The sequence below is a fragment of the Canis lupus genome, chromosome 28 (assembly GCF_011100685.1).
Source record: "Canis lupus familiaris isolate Mischka breed German Shepherd chromosome 28, alternate assembly UU_Cfam_GSD_1.0, whole genome shotgun sequence".
In the NCBI taxonomy this organism is placed as follows: Eukaryota; Metazoa; Chordata; class Mammalia; order Carnivora; family Canidae; genus Canis; species Canis lupus.
Genome location: NC_049249.1, coordinates 2249702 through 2266739, shown reverse-complemented (window position 1 = coordinate 2266739; position 17038 = coordinate 2249702). Strand labels below are relative to the sequence as shown.

Below are 17038 nucleotides of genomic sequence, written 5' to 3'. Positions count from 1 at the left end.
CTGTATTTGGAAATGGAGCTTTAGGAGGTAGGTAAGGTCAAATGAGGTCATAAGTGACCCTCATCCAATAGGCCTGGGGGCCTTATGAGAAGAGGGAGAAAGGGGTAAAAGGAATGAGGGAGGAAGGGGAAAGGAAAGGAAAGGAGAGGGAGGGGAGAGAGAGAGAGAGAGAGAGAGACTGTTTCCACACACATGAACCGTTTTGTTATGGCTGCCCAAGCAAACTAATATAGTTCATAAAAAGGATTCAGAAAAATTCAGAAAAAATTATTAAGTAATCTATATTTATCTCAAAAATAAAACTCAGGTATTTTTAAGGAATAATAAATACAGCACATATTTTATAATATAAAATTTATATATATTATATACATATTATATTTTTTTTAATTTTTTTAAATTTTTATTTATGATAGTCACACAGAGAGAGAGAGAGAGGCAGAGACATAGGCAGAGGGAGAAGCAGGCTCCATGCACCGGGAGCCCGACGTGGGATTCGATCCCGGGTCTCCAGGATTGCGCCCTGGGCCAAAGGCAGGCGCTAAACCACTGCGCCACCCAGGGATCCCCATATTATATTTTATAAATATAATTTGTATTATATATTTATTATATAGTAATTATATGTAATAATATATGTAATGATTAATATATAATTAATATAATTATTACATATAATTAATATATAAAACTTAGAGCACAGTCATTACAATTATAAGTCAGGAAAAAAACAATTACATCACAAAATTTTAGGGGGGAAAGCTTATAAAACTGTATTTCAACACATGGACTAGGCAATTTATTTAAAGCTATGCAAAATGCACCAATAGTTGTCTTCAGTAAAATACAGTTCAAATTTATAGTAATGTGATTATCTGCTTCATTTTTTAAGCTAGCTTTCTTTCTTCTTTCTTTCTTTCTTTCTTTCTTTCTTTCTTTCTTTCTTTCTTTCTTTCTTTCTTCTTTCTTTCTCCTCCCTTCCTTCCTTCCTTCCTTCCTTCCTTCCTTACTTCCTTCCTTCCTTCCTTCCTTCCTTCCTTCCTTTCTTTCTTCTTTCTTTCTTTCTTTCTTTTAGCTTTAACATGACAATAACTAACAAGAAACTATAAAGCATAAGACCATAACAGCTAACCATTTTTTCTTGGCCATTCATCTATATTCTCTGGACTTCAATTTTGTCCTTTATAATACGGGCTTGTATGGAAGTGGGCAGGGCAGAGAAGTTAACAGAGCTGGTAACTCTGAGCTCTAAATGTGGTATATCTGTGGGGAATATGCTGCCCTCTTTAGTTCTACTCAGCACCACACATACTGCAGTTTTAAACTTACCCCAAAGATATGAATAAATAGGTTTATAGTTCTAAAAACCCTTCTGACACAGACTAATACTTTTTAAAATGTTTAATGTAGGGACGCCTGGCTCAGCGGTTGAGCATCTGCCTTCCATTCAGGGTATCCCAGGGTCCAGGATCGAGTTCCACATCGGGCTCCTTGTGGGGAGCCTGCTTCTTCCTCTGCCTGTGTCTCTGCCTCTCTCTCTCTGTGTCTCTCATGAATAAATAAATAAAACCTCTATAAATAAATAAATAGCACAGCAAAAGAAACAGTCAACAAAACTAAAAGACACCCTATAGAATGGGAGAAGATATTTGCAAATGACGTATCAGATAAAGGGCTAGTTTCCAAGATCTAAAAAGAACCTATTAAACTCAACAGCAAAGAAACAAACAATCCAATCATGAAATGGGCAAAAGACATGAACAGAAATCTCACAGAGGAAGACATAGACATGGCCAACAAGCACATGAGAAAATGCTCCGCATCACTAGCCATCAGGGAAATACACATCAAAACCACAATGAGATACCACCTCACACCAGTGAGAATGGGGAAAATTAACAAGGCAGGAAACAACAAATGTTGGAGAGGATGTGGAAAAAGGGGAACCCTCTTGCACTGTTGGTCAGAATGTGAACTGGTGCAGCCACTCTGGAAAACTGTGTGGAGGTTCCTCAAAGAGTTAAAAATAGACCTGCCCTACGACCCAGCAATTGCACTGCTGGGGATTTATCCCAAAGATACAGATGCAGTGAAACACCAGGACACCTGCACCCCGATGTTTATAGCAGCAATGTCCACAGTAGCCAAACTGTGGAAGGAGCCTCGGTGTCCATCAAAAGAAGAATGGATAAAGAAGATGTGGTCTATGTATACAATGGAATATTACTCAGCCATTAGAAATGACAAATACCTACCATTTGCTTCCACGTGGATGGACCTGAAGGTTATTATGCTGAGTGAAATAAGTCAATCGGAGAAGGACAATCATTACATGGTCTCATTCATTTGGGGAATATAAAAAATAGTGAAAGGGAATAAAGGGGAAAGGAGAAAAAATAAGTGGGAAATATCAGAAAGGGAGATAGACCATGAGACACTCCTAACTCTGGGAAACGAACTAGGGGTGGTGGAAGGGGAGGTGGGCGGGGGGTGGGGGTAACTGGGTGATGGGCACTGAGGGGGGCACTTGATGGGATGAGCACTGGGTGTTATTCTATATGTTGGCAAATTGAACACCAATAAAAAATAAATTTATAAAAATAAATAAATAAATAAATAAATAGTTAAATGTAACATGACATGAGTAGAGGGATTATTTTCCTAGAAATATATTAGTGAATACCATCTTTTCCAAATGAATTTTCCATCAATTTTCATTTTTTTTTTGAACATGAAATAAAGTTATGCTAAAAAACATTAAAGGTCTTTTTATTCATCATTAATATTTTTAAAACTTTAAAAAATAATAAAACTTTAACTATACAAACAGTAAAATAAACAGATTTTAATTTCTGCTATTTAAAAACTATATATCCAATAAATCCATACACCCTTAAGGGGTATATAGCTGAAAAATCTTTATCAATACAAATCAGAATACATTAGCTATAAAAGTTATTATAGAAATTGTAGCACTGTAAACACTTCCTACAGTGCTGTATACGCAAGTAACCTTTATAGAAAGACTATTCAATTTCTTTAATATAGAATGTATTCAGTCAGGGAACATATTTACTGACCACATACTGTGTGCCGGGTACCATTCTAAGCCCTTGGGAATGATCAATGAACAAAACAAAGATTCTTACTCTTGGAGTGCCTGGGTGGCTCAGTCGTTGGGTGTCTGACTCTTGGTTTTGGCTCAGGTCATGATCTCAGGGTCTTGGGGTGGAGCCCCACAACAGGCTTTGTGCTTAGCTAAAAGTCTACTGGAGATTATCTCTCCCTTCCCCTCCCCCTCTGCTCTTCCCTCTGCTTATACACTAAGTAGGTAAAATCTTAAAAAAAAAAAAAAAATTTCTACTCTCGTGGAGCTTGAGAAAATGGTGCAGGAGACTACTGGTCTCAGCTTAGAGTATATCTGTTCACAACATGTTTGTTCAGTGAAGAGTTTCAAAACTATAAATGATATTTCATGGTGAAATACATACATCCAATTTGGTCCAGATGCCTTGAGGTTCTGATTTCCTTTCATCTTCACTATCTTTGTCCCTTATAGCTCAAGGGCATCTCATAGCCTCAGCAAAGTTAAGAGAGAGAGAGAGAGAGAGAGAGATATGAAATCAAGCAGACATGCAAATGGAAACATTAGAATGTCCCTGTCAAATGAATTACATGCTTGGCTTAGACACACACACACACCACACACAATAATACCAAGAAACAGAACTAAGAGCCTTTGTTACTGTTCCATCTTTATGCATTTTCCATCCTATAAGAAACTAAAAAAATCTTCCCAGCAAGAAGAACTAAGCAAGGAAGCTTTTGAAAACAGTACTTGCCCCAAAAAATGCAAGTGGAGCCTGCAGCTGTACTCATTTGAATTATAAACTAACCTGCCTTCTCCAGGATTTTCCAAAGCCATAATTCCATGATTTAAATTTAAGTGGGCAACATCACATCAATAAAAGACATTTTTTATACTAGCAGGAGGATATATAATATAAACTCCTTTATACTTTATATACTTAAATGTTTCTTTGGCTTAAGAATACTTTTCACAATTTCAAGGAACAGTTTTGTTACAAAGTACATACTTGAAAATGGAATTAAACTGCTAAGCTTCTCTGGTTGAGAACCTCAATGGTGAGGTATCTTTGAACAATTCTAGTTTTATATATTAATTCCATTAAGACCTAATAGCATCCCTAAAATCAGTGAGAATCTGGCCACTGCTGACAGAACACTTCTCCTACCTGAAGCTTCATTTTCCAGCAAGACGCATTGGGGAGCCCTCAGTGCAGCTCTCCCCAGCAGCATGTTCCTGGGTTCATCTGCACAGCAGCTGCCGCCCTACAGCAGCCAGCAGAAGCACATCACCACAGCTGGACTTGTAAGGGCTTGCTGGAGCCCTTGGCATACCACTGCTGTGATCAAATTGGACTACTTCCTCCAGCTGATTTCCAAGGAACGAGATAGTGAATGAATAATTCATGACAAGTCCGTTCCAGCAACCCATTTCTGCTCTATGGACTGCAATTGCAATGTAAAGATTCTAAAGCATATACTTGCTAGCAGGCAAAGAATGAAAGTTCACTTTTCTAGTCAATTACAGTAAATGTTAGTAGATCTGTTTGCTCTTCTTTCATGCTAACCTGTCACCCAGACTTACTTAAGAGATTTTTTTTAATGTAGGAAAATTACAGTAAATGTTAGATCTGTTTGCTCTTCTTTCATGCTAACTTGTCACCCAGACTTACTTAAGAGATTTTTTTTAATGTAGGAAAGGTAAATGATTAACCACAGGTATCTGACACATACACACACAAAATTTTTTCTCCATAAAACCTGTCTTACACAGTGGTTTCTGGTGGTAGGAAAAGCAGCAAAGTGCTTGCTGTAAGATCAGCAGGTCAGTACTTAACATTTAACAAAAGACCAGTTCCAGCAGAGCACAGGAAATTATCACATGGCCGGGGAGGGGAGTTTCAGTATCAATGCCAGGAAACAAATTGCTTCAAAGGGGAATTTTCCTGGTCTCTCAGGCTATAAATATAACTTTCATCTCATTGGTATTCTTCTAGGAAAAACATGAACATTCATTTTCACCAATTTGTCAGTGGTTACATATTTCCAAAGGAGTGATATCTAAAGTAGAATTCTCTGCAGCCGGACACATGATGATGCCAAGAGGAACTTGTAAAGAAAACGGAAGGCCCATACCCCTTCTAGCTCAGTTCCACCTCCAGGAAGTCCAATCTTACACCTATCACTTTTACCTGTTTCAATCTTTCTTTCCTTTTCTTCTGCACTCACTGGGAATATCTCAAGCTTGTGCTGTGTTAGTAAGTTCATTTTCCAGCCATGACTATTCTGTTCCTAGCTACTTCTGATTTATTTGTTCTGCAAACTGGTTCTCCATGTGACTCCTTGGCTCTGTATTCTTCCCTTTTCACCTCATTCTGTTATTTTATTTTTTTCATTCTATTATTTTATTATATCATTTCTGAGCCTGTTGTTTTATGAAACTCAGGTTCTTAATAGCCTACTCCTTAATAGCTTACTCAAGAATTCTCTTCATTTTGAAGGGAAATTAGTATTTCTTCCAGAATAGATCCTGCATCCTTCTTCTGCATGTACTGTACCTTTCCCTCCATCCTGCCACAGGCTTGCAATGCCCTCTTGTTGGTTCAAGCTTCACTGGGTTGTTCTTTAGAGCACCTCTGCCTGTGTTACTGTGTAGTCTAGGGGAGCCCCTCCCCTTCCAGCTGCGTTCTAACTGCTGTTCACTGAGTGTGAAAGGAGAAGGGAACCAGCTCCGCTGCGACTAGGGCTATAAGCAGCCCTAACTCTGAGTTTCTCTCCCAGGGATATATTCTTTTCCTCCAAACATTAATTCCCTCAATCCTTGAGGAAGTTCATCCCCACCAGAAAGAGTCTGGCCCAGGTTGTTCTCTTCTTCCTTTGCAGTCAATCCTCTCCCCCAAATCCTGACTACCCCCTCTCCACTCCTACCCAGTCCTGTCACCTGCAGTTCACTCTATGCCTTTTTTTCCACTTACTGTTCTCCAAACAGATTTGCCTGATCTACGTTCCCTTCTGCCAAGTGCTCTGCTACCTCCCACTGTGCTGATGAAGATAATCAGCTCTAGGGTTTAGGGCTAGTCTATCTTCCTTCTCTACTTCTCTCCCAGCCTAAACATACCAAACTCATAATCTCCAGTGTGCTTTTATCACATGAAAGAAATAGGCAAAGGCTTCCAGTCACCTGGAATTCCCAGTGTTCCTACAGCATTGCCTACACTGACTCATGCTCCTCACAGACATTAGGGATTTTGCAGTACTTTGATCACTATCCTTTTCTCTCAGAGAGCTTCTGCACAGGCTGGATTTAAGGATGACTCTGAGCCAAATACTCTGAATTCTCGGAAACTTTCATTTCTCTCAATGACCATTTTTAAAAATTAACTGTAGGTATGTTTCTGCCAGTTTTTATCCAATTTGCTATTCATATCACTAAATCTAAAAAAGTGAATATTTTGAAATTTGGCTTTATTCTGCCATCTTAAGATGGAAACCACACTACTTAAAAAAATAATAATAATAATCTGATATGGCCGCATCAAAAATAGTTCTAATGCAAAGACTTGTGGCACAACAGACATTATATCAGTAGATCATAACAAAATGACTACAGTGGATATGACAGGTTGCTGTTCCTTCTTCCTTTTCGGTAGCAGAACCCCCAATTCTCAGGATGCCTGAGTGGCTCAGTGGTTGAGTGTCTGCCTTTGGCTCAGGTCATGATCCCAGGGTTCAGGGATAGAGTCCTGCATCAAGCTCCACGCAGGGAGCCTGCTTCTCCCTCTGCCTATGTCTCTGCCTCTGTCTCTGTGTCTTTCATGAATAAATAAAGAAAATCTTTATTTTTTTAAAGATTTTATTTACTTATTTATGTTAGAGAAAGAGAGAGAGGGGCAGAGACACAGGCAGAGGGAGAAGCAGGCTCCATGCTGGGAGCCCGACACGGGACTCGATCCCGGGACTCCAGGATCGTGCCCTGGGCCAAAGGCAGGCGCCAAACCACTGAGCCACCCAGGGATCCCAGAAAATGTTTATATAAATAAAAAGAACCCCCAATTCTCTTCAGTATTCCCCTCTCCCCAGAGTCATCATTTGTGACTCACCCTTTGTCCCTATAGTAGGTTGACTGGCAAGAGCCCACTTATGGTGAGATCTGCTGGAGACATCCAGGAATACCTTCTCATGCTTAGAGAGAGCAACTAGTTTTTCTTCCTTTCTTCCTCCCATGTACAAGGCTATGTACAGTCCTGAATGCTACTGACAACAGCTACAACATTCAGGGAAATCTGCCTATAATGAAGTATATTCCAAACAGAGCAAACAGAACCTGGGTCCTTGAGAATGTCTCTGATTTGTATCAACCACTCTAAGACCCATCTTTCCTTTAATATAGACTTCCTTTTATACGAGCTAGCAAAATTTTCATTGTTTAAGACAGGTTGCATGGTTGTTCTGTTACTTGTAGCTGAAAACATACTTACAGATAGCATTTGGATTATCTGTTTACATTATCAAACCCTCTTTTGTCTGGCTGTATATTTTTATTTTATTTTATTTATTTATTTATTTATTTATTTATTTATTTATTTATTTATTTAATAATAAATTTATTTTTTATTGGTGTTCAATTTACCAACATGCAGAATAACACCCAGTGCTCATCCCGTCAAGTGCCCCCTCAGTGCCCGTCACCCATTCACCCCCACCCCCCACTCTCCTCCCCTTCCACCACCCCTAGTTCGTTTCCCAGAGTTAGGAGTCTTTATGTTCTGTCTCCCTTTCTGGCATTTCCCACACATTTCTTCTCCCTTCCCTTATATTCCCTTTCACTATTATTTATATTCCCCAAATGAATGAGAACATATAATGTTTGTCCTTCTCCGATTGACTTAGTTCACTCAGCATAATACCCTCCAGTTCCATCCACGTTGAAGCAAATGGTGGGTATTTGTCGTTTCTAATGGCTGAGGAATATTCCATTGTATACATAAACCACATCTTCTTTATCCATTCATTTTTCGATGGACACCAAGGCTCCTTCCACAGTTTGGCTATTGTTGGCTGTATATTTTTAAAATTAACAAAGAACTTCAAGCTGATTATTAAGAATCAAGTATGGCTAAAGATGCTCCAAAAAATATCAATGATTCTCAGAATTAAGAGAGACAAAGATCATCTATTCTAACCCAACAGAAAGCTGAATCCTTGCATAATATTGCAGCACTGGCTGTTTCTTCTTAATACTGCCAGGAACAGAGTTCTCCAACCACATCCTAAGGCAAACAATTCACTTCACTCCACTGATAAATGAATCCTTATTTACTGTCAGGCTCATCATCCTTGGCCTGAAGTGTCTATTGTAATACTGGATTTAAAAGCAAATTAAAGAGAGGGCAAGCAGTTTGGCACAATGCTGGCAGCAACAGTAACAAGGTACACTGGGACACCAATTTTCCCTAGAGTATCAGTTAGTTGGCAGAATTGTGAATCCACTAGCATTTAACCAGATTATTAAAACTCTTTTTTTCATGGACTGTACACATGTACAATTCTACTCTGTTAAAGTTTTAGGGCCTCCTTCCACTCCCCACTGTAAGAGTGACAATGTGAGGGATGCCTGGGTAGCTCAGTCAGTTAAGTGTCTGCCTTCGGCTCAGGTCATGATCCCAGAACCTTGATTGAGATAGAGCCCCATGTCTGGCTCCCTGCTCAGTGGGGAGCCTGCTTTTCCCTCTTCACCCTGTTTGTGTGCTCTCTCTCGCTCACGCGCGCTCTCTCTCTCTCTCTCTCTCTCTAATAAGATCTATTTGATCTCAGGGGCTCAGAATAGAGTCTGCTTAAGGATTCTAGAACTCTCTCCCTCCCTCTCTGCCCCTCCCCTGACTCCTGCACATGTACACATACTCTGTCTCTAAAATAAGTAAATCTTTTTTTTTTAAAGGGCCTATAACTGTTGTAAGAAACTAAAGCTAAAGAGAAGATTTTGAAACAGAGTCATTCAAATTTTCTTATATTTCCCATGTTCTCTTCAGCAGTCTGAAGTTTGGATAAACATGCTAAATATACAGTAAGTAAGGGTTTTCAACATTTTTTTCCATGATGAACCATCAGAAAAGCATAAAAGATTGCTGGGTAAAATATTAATTCGGGAAGCCTGGGTGGCTCAGTGGTTTAGTGCCACCTTTGGCCCGGGGCCTGATCCTAGAGTCCCGGGATCAAGTCCCACGTCGGGCTCCCTGCATGGAGCCTGCTTCTCCCTCTGCCTGTGTCTCTGCCCTCCCCCTCTGTCTCTCATGAATAAATAAATGAAAATCTTTTAAAAAAATATTAATTCTACATGATAAACCTATTTTAAGATTTTAAATTTTAAGACAATCATTTTAGTCATCAATACAGTAGACTGTTTTTATATATTTTAAAATATAAAAAACTTTTGGAGTTTCTTACTGTCTTTGAACTACTGTCATCTATTCATTAACTTAACTTCCTCTTTTCAAGTATCTGTATGCTCTGGGTTTAAAAATTCTCACTGAAAGAACGAACCACCCTTGAAAACTTTAAAACATATATATTTTCTGGTAAAGTTTATTTCTCCAAAGGTTATTTCATCTGGCAGCTGAAACAACAGATGATGAACTCACAGCATATTCCAAGTATTTCAAAAATTTTTTATTGCTTTTGCATATCTGAGGTAAAAGTTCTGATTATGGAGGACCTGGCTTTCAGAAAAAATATGAAATAGGGCAAGATGGTGGTTGTCAGACAAGCCCCTCCAACTTTTATAAAAACTGTGCATCATAGCTGGACTGCCCCAGAATACTTTTACGTTTATGCTACAGTGCCACATGAAATGCAGGATAGCAAGCCCTAGGTGAGATAGAACACAGAGCTTGTGGCTTGATTACAGTATACATGTACTCTCCCCACTGATGACATTCCAACTAAGACCTTCAAATTCTTAAGACCATTACAATGACATGTCCCTGAAGCAGCAGAAAATATAAAAGGAAAGCACTCATAACTCTGCCTGCTTTTAGTTAACAGTCATTCATGGCTTTTCTCTGTCAGTGCCACTATCCTGAAGACCCTGATGATGAATTCTTGGCTTGCCAGCTCTTGAACATTCTTAAAACCTGCTCCTTCAAATGTTGCCCAATACTCTGGATAAGCTATCTGGTTTGCTCTGCTTCTCTACTATATGCTTGTTTTGGTCTCTGAGAAGGACTGGTCTTTCTCGGTTACTAAAAAGTTACTCAAGAGAGCACCCAGCATGGGAACCTAGTAGACTGTTCTACATTATCTCTAGAATGCCAGGCCTAGCCTGGCCTGCTGATAACAGCTCAGCAGCAAACTGTGCCCTTAGACACTGGTACAATTTTCTACCTGGAGCCTTCTTCCCACTTATCTGCCACATACAAGAGCATTCTCAAAGTTACCAGTATCATATCATTGCTCTACACCACAATGTTTCTAATATAGCATGCGTCATATACAAATTAAAACAACTTAGCTTTCATCAAACCACTGTATTTGTCAGAGGACCTGGGGACCTTGCCGGTTTTATAACAGAAGCATTGAGAATCCCACTACTACAGAAATTCTAACAGGTGTGTTGGGAGGAAGTCTACACAAGAAAATCTTTCCTAGATTTTTCCAAATGCCACTGCATACTTTTTTGACCTACTCCTAAAATGAAAATACAAATATTTGAGTAGAATCATAACTACCACTTACAAAAGGTTGAGTATGTCTTCATTCAAACTTGGATAGCTATATGCTACAAGGGACGTCTGTTGATGAATAAAATTTCATTCATTCCCAGGACCCTTGCACCCTGGGGCTAGAATGCAGCTTGGCTCCCCATGAGTTCCCAGCATCCCCACTCCACATGTCCTCAGTTGTAGTACTGCCTTTAAAGACAGAGGTCCCCTCCATTTGCACTCCCCCATCAAGGCTGGGTGCTTCATGGGTTCCAGGTATCTCCTTCCTCTGTGGTCCCCTCTGTATTTTCCCCCTCTCCTCAATTAAAGTTCTGTCCTGGGGAAAAGAAAATCATCTCTACCAGTAAGGAACCTGTATGTACTCTGTTATGGGATATAAACAAATAACTACAGGTAACAACCACGTGGTAGAATTTTTAAAATGCCACATCAGAGATACAGATACTATTTTTTCTTTCTCTCTTTTACCTACTACAACTCATTCATGGAGGAAGAGAATGGAGAATGAAGAGGAAGAACAGAGTCTTTAATGGGCTTATGAATTAGAGAATTTATAAATACCTTCCATAGACCTACTTAAATACAGAAAAAAAAAATCAGAGTATTCACAATAATAACATTCTTAAACACTAATGCTTGAATACTTGACATAAAGCACAATATATTATTAAACATATAATTTAGCAAACTAAATTATATCAGATTAAGTTCTTCAATATTAGAAAAATTAATGCTAAAGTAGTATGTAGGCCAAGATAAAAAGTACAAATGAAGATTTGTACAGTTTGGGTAAAGCAAAATCAGACTTAGGATAAAGAATGGGACTAGGGTCTAAAATAGGTGTCAAGTAGGATTCAGATCTGGGCCAGTCATCAGGTTTCCAAGGGAACTCAATTGCATGCTTTTGTTTTGTTCTAAAGACTGATATAGGCTATGAAGTCCTTTCTACCACACAAGAGAGGATGTGGAGCAAATACTAAGGTAAGATTACTAAAACCTAATGCAGGGATCCCTGGGTGGCGCAGCGGGTTAGCGCCTGCCTTTGGCCCAGGGCGCGATCCTGGAGACCCGGGATCGAATCCCACGTCGGGCTCCTGGTGCATGGAGCCTGCTTGCTTCTCCCTCTGCCTCTCTCTCTCTCTCTCTCTCTCTCTCTCTCTGTGACTATCATAAATAAATAAAAATTTTAAAAAAATAAATAAATAAAATAAAATAAAACCTAATGCAATTACTGTACTACTAAAAGCAAATCAGTCTGGCAGCAAGAATATAATTTCATTTTTTATTAATAGGAGGTAGAAAATATAAAAAATTTTGAGAATGAACTATAACTAGATCAAATATTTCATAAGATTCAGTTAAGAGGTATTAACTTTGTTGAATGATACACATTTTATCTGAAAGAAATCACAAAATATTTTTATCCTCATATTTTACCTGAAATACCCTGAAAAACTGTATAGTCCAAGAAGATTTTTAAAACAATTGGCTTCACCAGCAAGTACCTACTTCAGCTGCTCAAATACAACATTACTCTATGTCTATGATCCATCATAATAACTGAGAACTGAGAATACCTGAAAAATCAGCTTATCTTTAAATATGTTATTTTTAAAAACAAACAAAACACTTTTATCACATGAAACTTACTTAGCTCTGCTCTCAAAGGTTTCTCCCTCAAAAGCTTTTGATTGAACAACGGTAATTGAGGGTGGAAGAAATGAAATCACTTTTGTCAATTTATCTATGAGTTCAAAATACACAATCACAGGCCAATATAACCTACTTCTGAGGGTTCAGAAATACAGTTTGTATAATACAGGAAAAGAAAAATGGCCTAGGCAGGTATAATGAAATAATTTGATTACTTATTTAAAGATTTCCCCAAACCAGTAATTCCACTTGTCCCTCCAACAGTCTGAGATGTTTATTTTCTAGGTTTGGTAGCAGAGTAATATAAACGGGTGTGTCCTCCTTCCGAGGAGGGAAGAGCTGCTGGGAAGAGGAGGTGCAGGCAAGCAGTCTCAGGATCAAGTGTACATGGACCAGACATCACCTCTTCATGACCACCACAAGCCATCAGCAATAAGCACTGTTACTGATCCCAACTCCTATCCATCTCCTTGTGATCTGCTCACTTCTTTCATCCCGGATACTACACCTCCCTGGTTCAGGCCATCATCACATGGAGCGTAGCATCAGCTTTTTTTTTTTTTTTTTTTTAAGATTTTTTATTTATTTATTCATGAGAGAGAGAGAGAGAGAGAGAGAGGCAGAGACACAGGCAGAGGGAGAAGCAGGCTCCATGCAGGGAGCCCGATATGGGACTTGATCCCAGGACTCCAGGATCACATCATGCCCTGGGCTGAAGGCAGGCTGTAAACCGCTGAGCCACCCAGGTATCCTGTTGCCTCAGCTTTCTGAATGCTCTCCTCCCTGATCCCCTTCACCAAACTATGGTCACTTTACTAAAATAGAGCTCTACTCTCCACTGTTTCAGTTCCCTTAGCACCACGGTGGCTACTCTTGCCACACCTGATACTTCAAGCTCCAGCATAATGAGCTTTTCTCAGTATCTCAAACACACCATGTACTCTTCTCTAGGAATTTCTGCCCCATATTCTAACCATGGCACTTACCACACCGAACTGGGTAACTGACTATTTTCCCGGCCAGCAGTATGCAGAGCAGGAAGAGGGAGAATATGGAGAACCAAAGTGCAGGCTGCTACAGCAGGAGAGCAGACCAGAACCCGACTACAGTTGAGGCGTGGCTTACAGAAGCATAAGGCCTGGAAGAGACGCCCTCTGTGTTACACAGCATTTATGCTCAATGTCTGATGGCATGCACCATGTAATGGGTGCTTAATATATATTTGTTCAAAAATATGAGCAGATTAATGAAGACAGAAGAGAAAGACAAAGAGAAAAACATCTGAATTGAACCCAGTGTAGACTCACTGAGTGCTGTGGGAATGAAGTCATAGAACAAGCAGAGCTGGGTGCATTTCATTAGGAGGGATGTGTGGTTTGCAGAGATAAAGGTCAGTGGCTGGCAGAGCAGCATGCAAAAAGAAAGTGAATGAAGAACATGAGTATGGAGGTTGGGTCTGAATATCAATTCTGATATTTGCCAACTGCCAATGAGGGAACCTTGGGCAACTCCTCTAACTGTTCTGTGCCTCATCTATAAGATGAGGGTGACAAAGGATGGCAATGATAATACCTACCTAACAGTGCTTGGATGAGGGTCAAATGAATTCACTGGCTTAATGTTTGTACATTAGAAAAACAGTGTCTTGTACAGAATAATCATGATATATTAAATAAAACAAAACTTAGTAGTAGCTTGACCTACTCAGATGCAGTAAAAATGGCCACATGTGAAGTGAATAATTAATTAATGGTAGACTGCATACCTCCACTTACTGGAAGGAGATGTATCAACCATATTTACAAGAAAATGTGAAGAATTTTCTCAGAGTTTTAGGTAACACGGCAGAATCGTTTCCACACATATATACACAATTCATGGTACACTGGGGAAACTAGAATGTCTGAGCTATACAAAAACACAGCACCTATTCCCATCTCCAATTATATACAAATCCTGGCAAAAATACAGCAAAATAATTTTTAATATACAGCCAGGCTCAAAAGCAAGAAGAAAAAACTCCCAGGGGCTAAGAGCAAGGAAAAAATTTAAACTCCAAGCATTAAACAAGAGGCTAGGGACACCTGGGTGGCTCAGCAGTTGAGCATCTGCCTTCAGCTCACAGCGTGATCCCGGGGTCCTGGGATTGAGTCCCGCATTGGGCTCTATGCACTGAGCCTGCTTCTCCCTCTGCCTGTGTCTCTGCCTCTCTCTGTGTGTCTCTCATGAATAAATAAATAAAATTTTTAAAAAAAATAAACAAGAGGCTAAAGCTAAAGGAAAGAAACTTGAATTATATGTTCACAGAGATAAAGAAAAATATTTAAGAACATAATTCAAAGACAGGGAATTATTTTAAAAATTTATGAAATAAAACCACATAGGTGTGCCTGGGTGGCTCAGTTGGTTGGACATCTGCCTTCAGCTCAGGTCATGATCTCAGGGTCCTGGAATGGAGCCCCATGTCAGGCTCCCTGCTCAATGGGGAATCTGCTTCTCTCTTTCCCTCTGTTTCTCCCTCTCCCTCATGCTCTCTCTCTCTCTCAAATAAATAAATAAAGGGGATCCCTGGGTGGCTCAGCAGTTTGGTGCCTGCCTTCAGTCCAGGGCATGAGCCTGGAGTCCCGGGATCAAGCCCCACGTCGGGCTCCCTGCATGGAGCTTGCTTCTCCCTCTGCCTGTGTCTCTGCCTCTATCTGTGTCTCTCATGAATAAATAAATAAAATCTAATAAATAAATAAATAAATAAATAAATAAATAAAATCTTTAAAAAACAAAACAAAACGTGTAGACACTGAAATTATGATCTCATGGTAAAACTAGACCTGGCTGAGGAGAGGGTTAGCGAATAGAAAGAGAATGCTGAAGAAATCACCCAGAGGGCAGCACACAGAGAAAGCAGGGCAGAAGACAGTGAGCTTTATTCCCAGAGAGAGAAAATGAAGAGAATGGGGGAGTGGCAATATTTGAAGAAATAACAAGTCAGTGTTTTCCAAAAGTGAAGAAAGGCCTGAGTCCTCACCTTCAAAAACTGAAAGAGCACACCTAAATTCCAAGTAGAAATGGGATAAACAAAACAAAAGCAAAACTAGCCACATCACACATCAAAGAATCTCCAGTTACAATACAATGGGGAAACTGCTATCAGTATTAACTGCATCCCCTGACAGGGCTCTTCTTATCTCCCTGTCACATTAGAGGCTCCCCCAGGACAGGAGGCTTTCCAGTACATAATACACTGTTAATATCTGTTTGACACATGAATGAAAGTATAAATGTGTGCAGTAAGTTTATATTCATGTTATATTCATGTGAAAGCATTTTTAAGAGGTAACAAAATAATATAGAAGAAATACCATACAAATTCAAGTGTAAGGCATTTCTGTTGGGACCCACTTCTTCATTTGTTTAAGATAAAGGAATCCTATATCTCAATGATGTCAGATATAAAACCACTATAGGATACTATAATATTATTCAAGTTGTTTTCTTATTGTCAACAGAGTTACTGACAGAAAATCTGAAAAATTACTTGCCTCCTAGTTGTCTAATGCAGGTAGGACAGCTGTAAGAGAATAGTGACAACCAACAAACCATAATCATTGAATCTTGAAGTAGGACCTACACTAATATATTTACGTTCCACTTTTGGTCAATTTACATGCAACACACTAAAGCCAAATGCAAATGTTTCATTTCACAATCAAACTAGATTCTTGGTTTTACCTACATGACATGGACTCTTATCTAACAAACTCTCATGACATCAATATCACAGAAGTAAGTTACAGTCATTCTTCCATCTCCATGCCTAAATAAATAAAGAGCAAACCATTAACCAGTCTAAGACTATATGAGAATTGTCTGGGGAAAGTAAGCCATTAATATATAAAATAACTAGAGCTAATACTGTTGGCTTTTAAGAATATTTAAAATGGCAGGACCTCAAAGTTGTAAGTAATTGTACCTGCATTCAAGCTTCAAAATCTATGTATGCAAAAGAAAATGTAATAGTTTAAACTGATCAACTTGTATTTAATGTTTGATAATGGCATGCTGTCTTATATCTAGAAAAACATCCAAATTAAAAAAATCTAAGTTTATTTCTTCATTCTTAAAGAAAGCAAGCCTAACAAGGCAGAAAACAACCATTTAGAAAAGAAGTAATCAGAATTTGTTTCTTAAACAGTCAATGTGCTATAACCTTCTGTGTGCTTGAGCAAACTAGGAGTTACAGTGACATATTTGATTACCAGGCAGGAAACACATTCTAAGAAGCAGGTTTTTAAAAACCACTCCAGGGGCAAAGGAAAGGTAAATAGATGACAAAAGAAATCCTTGTTTCTAGGTGTGAGAATATTAATCTCTTGGGCTCTTGCAGGTAAAGTAGGTAGATGATTCAAGAAGTCATGCACATGATCTCACAGAAGGTGACACCGAACCAGAGACAGTAATTTGAGACAGGTATATTTTTTTAAGATTTAAAAAATTTTTTTAATTTATTTTTTAATTAATTATTTTTATTTATTTAAGAGAGAGAGAGAGAACACAAGCAGGGAGGGACAGAAGGAGGAGGAGAA

General features: G+C 39.0%; 1 protein-coding gene across 6 annotated transcripts in view; it reads right to left on the bottom strand.

The window, feature by feature from the left end:
• MARCHF8 (membrane associated ring-CH-type finger 8) overlaps nt 1–17038 on the bottom strand; it is a 159202-nt gene that overhangs the window by 43395 nt on the left and 98769 nt on the right. The window contains exon 2 of one of the 6 annotated variants that reach the window (XM_038578094.1): nt 3492–3578. The exons of the other annotated variants lie outside the window; for them this stretch is intronic. The gene's annotated coding sequence lies outside the window, so the exon portion shown is untranslated. The remainder of the gene's footprint in view (nt 1–3491; nt 3579–17038) is intronic. 6 annotated transcript variants of the gene reach the window in all.